Raw genomic sequence first — 3,693 nt, forward strand, 5'->3', positions numbered from 1 at the left:
GTGTGTGTGTGTGTGTGTGTGTGTGTGTGTGTGTGTGTGTGTGTGTGCGCGCCAGTGGGCACACCCGTGCGAAGTCCACATGTCAACACTGGATGTCTTCTTCTATTACTCTCCACCTTACTTACTTGTCACTTGTGTGTGTGTGAAGGCACACGTGCATGGCGTATATGTGGAGCTCAGAGGACAACTTGCAGGAGTTGATTCTCTTCTTCCTCTCTGTGGGTTCCAGGAATTAAATTCAGGTCACCAGGCTTAGTGGCAGGCAGGCATCTTTATCTTTTTAGTCATCTTGCTGAATCCTCCACTTTAATTTTTGAGACAGGTTCTCTCAGTGAACCTGCAGCTTGCTGTTTTAGCTAGACTAGCTGAGACTTCTGCCTGTCTCTACCTCAAAGGCGCTGGAGTTACAGATATATGCCACCATGCTTTAAGTTTTTTCTTTCTTTTTCTATTTTTCTTTCTTTCTTTCTTCCTTCCTTCTGTCCTTCCTTCCCCTCTCTCTCTCTCTCTCTCTCTCTCTCTCTCTCTCTCTCTATCTCTATCTCTGTAGAGAAACATGTCTCTTTTTTGAGACATGGTCTCACCATGGAACTCTGGCTGGACAGGATCTTCATATGTAGATCAGGCTAGCCTTGAAGTCTGCCTCCTCAGTGCTGGGATTGAAGGCATGTGCCACCATACCTGGCTTGTTCTTAGTCATTATGTGGGTGATGGAGATACACATGCTTGCTCAACAAGTGCTTTACCCATTCTATGACTTTCCCCAGACCAATCCTGTGTCATTTCAAGCACGGTTCCATGACTCTGATCATTCAGACTGAGGCAGGAGGATCAAGGGCAGTTTGATGTACTCATGAGATTCTGTTCCAAAACAAAGCAGGACACTGTGGCTCACATCTGAAATACCAAAACTGCAGAAGCTGTGGCAGGAGGAATGCCAGGAGTTAAAAAACCAGCCTGGGCCACAGGGTTGAGATTCAGTCTCAAAAACAAACCAAACTACACTAAACCAAACCTGAACAATGTAACAACAAAAGAAAAACTATAAAACTTGGTCAAGAGTGTAGGTGGACGCTAGGATATTAGCATGTGTGAGGCCTTAGGTTTAATCCCTAGCACCAATTAAAAAATTAAAAAGGTTCCTAGAGCTCAACCGTGGAGGTCATTGTCCATGACTGGGCATTTTAATCAGGTTCCCTGGGCTCATTAAATTAGTCTGAGAACCACCGTGAGGCTGGCATCTCCTCCTAAGGAGTGTCTCTGGCATTCACACTTAGCAGAGGGTCTGTAGCGTGGTGTGCTTGAGAACATGAATACTATCCTGACCCTTTCATAGACGATGGTGCCCCATCCCCCTTTCTCACTCCACGACGCCCTCTGCACATATTGGTCCCATGAGATGTAGGAAAGGTAAGGTGCTCTCTGTCTCTGTTAGCCACTTGGTTACACAGTCTTAGGTAGATTGTGAACCCCCAGGGCAGAGAGTCTGTCCCAGCATGCAACGCTCCATCCTGACCGTGCGAAGATCTGATGGTACCAATTAACGTTAACGAGACTCTTTCTCCGTCTGGGCCTGTCTGGAGGTTTTGCTAATTAATACCTCTATGGTCTCTTGGGTCCCTAGAATGAGAGGTCTGGGAGACCTGGGAGAATTGTACAGTTTCATCCAAAAGGATCCATAAGAAGACTAAGGCAGGAATAGGCGATAGTAGACATTGCTGACATTTCTGGAGTAATGCCTGACCATTGTAGGCAAGCAAGCACTTCATTTCCATCTGATCCAGGAAATAAGGCTACTATTTCCCATTCTTTACAGAGGAGGAAAATGGGCACAGATCTTGGGCCACAGTCATAGGCGAGTGTGGCAGATTTAGGGCCACATCTAGGCCATCTTACTTCTAAGGTTGGGTTTCCACACTTCAGAGCCTGCTGGGCACACACCAGCACCCTTGATCTCTAGAGTTGCTGGCTGTCTTGTGCCCTTTGACCTGACTGTGGACTTCCTCATTCTGGGACCATAGACCATAATGCAGTTTGGAGGTGGGGCAGGGTAAGGACAGGCCCTTCCCTCTCTAATGTGGTGTCCACAGCTTATGGGAGAACCTTTAGCCTGTGCCCTCCTGGGTGTAACTCTTCTTCCTCATAAACTTCTCCCACCAAGGGCATGGGATGGAAGTGAACTTAGCCACTGTAAACACTTAGCTAATGTCTCACTTTTTTTTTTTTCTTCTTGAGACAGGGTTTCTCTGTGTAGTCTTGGCTATCCTGGACTCACTTTGTAGACCAGGCTGGCCTTGAACTCACATTGATCCACCTGCCTCTGCCTCCCTGACTGCTGGGATTACAAGCCTGTGCCACCATACCTGGCTGAGGTCTTACTTCATGACTATAGGACCACTGGGAGAAAATTTTCAGATTTCTAACCCAGCACTTGGGAGGCCTAGGCACGGGGGGCTGTAAATTGAAGGCCAGACTGGGCTACATGGACATGTCTCAAAAACAAGCAAAACCAGGTTACGGCACCTTACACCTGCAATCCCAGGGCTGGAGAGGCTGAGGCAGGAGGATTACTATGAACTAAGAGGCTAGGCTGGGGTGTGAGACCCTGCCTCAAAACAAACACCCGGAAAATAACAACAAAATAGATTTCCAAGAACAACATTCAGATTTTAGACATCAACAGCCAGAAGTTGAACAAGTCCTGAAATTTTGGAATGGATCTATGTCAAGGGCTGGGCACTCAAGCAGGACAAAGCTGAGCAGAGACTACCACTGTCTAGCCACGAGGCTTTGAAGTGATAACTTAACTAACCTCTGATTCCTACTGTCAATACAATGTTTTGTTTGTGAATTTTTAAAAACTCAATTGAATTCATAATTAGTATGCATATGCAAGAAAGCATGACCTCTGAAAGCCACAGGGTGGGTGTGAAGGTCAGTGTCACCAGGTTTTATTGCAGAAACAAAACACCATGACGGAAAAACAAGTTGGGGGTGGGGAGAAAGGGTTTGTTTGGCTTGTACTTTGAAATCATAGTCCATAATTAGAGGAAGTCAGGACAGGAACTCAAGTAGGGTTGGGACCTGGAGGCAGGAGCTGATGTAGAAGAAGTGGAGGGGTGCTGCTTACTGGCTTGCTTCCCCTGGCTTGCTCAGCCCATTGATGGCAGCCCAGGAATGGCACCACCCACAATGGACTGAGCCCTCCCCCACTGACCACTAATTGAGAAAAATGCCTTACAGCTGGGTTTCATGGAGACATTTTCTCCACTGAGGCTCCTCCCCCTCTGATGACTCTAGCTTGTGTCAAGTCAAAACACAAAACCAGCCAGTTCAGTCAGAGACCAACTCTCAGGAGTCGGTGCTTCGCTTCCACCTGCGGAAGCCGGGTCTTTCTTGTTTCTGTTGTGCTCTGTACTCTAGGCCAGCTGCCCCGTGAGCATCTAGGTGATTCTCCAGTCTCTGCCTCCTATTGGGTTGTAAGGGTGCTGGGATTGTGGATATGCTCAGGCAATTTGAACATTTTTTTTATGTGGGCCTCCTGGGATTAAACTCCAGTCACGTGACAAGCATTTTTACCTGCTGAGACATCTTTTTGGATCTGTGTTTAGTTTTTTGGGGGGACAGGTTCTTATGTAGCCCAGCTTGGCCTCAAAATCTTTATGGGTCAGAGGATAGCCTGGAACTCCGGAT

This window comes from Psammomys obesus, unplaced genomic scaffold (assembly GCF_907164565.1).
Source record: "Psammomys obesus unplaced genomic scaffold, mPsaObe1.curated_primary_1811, whole genome shotgun sequence".
NCBI classification, from domain to species: domain Eukaryota; kingdom Metazoa; phylum Chordata; class Mammalia; order Rodentia; family Muridae; genus Psammomys; species Psammomys obesus.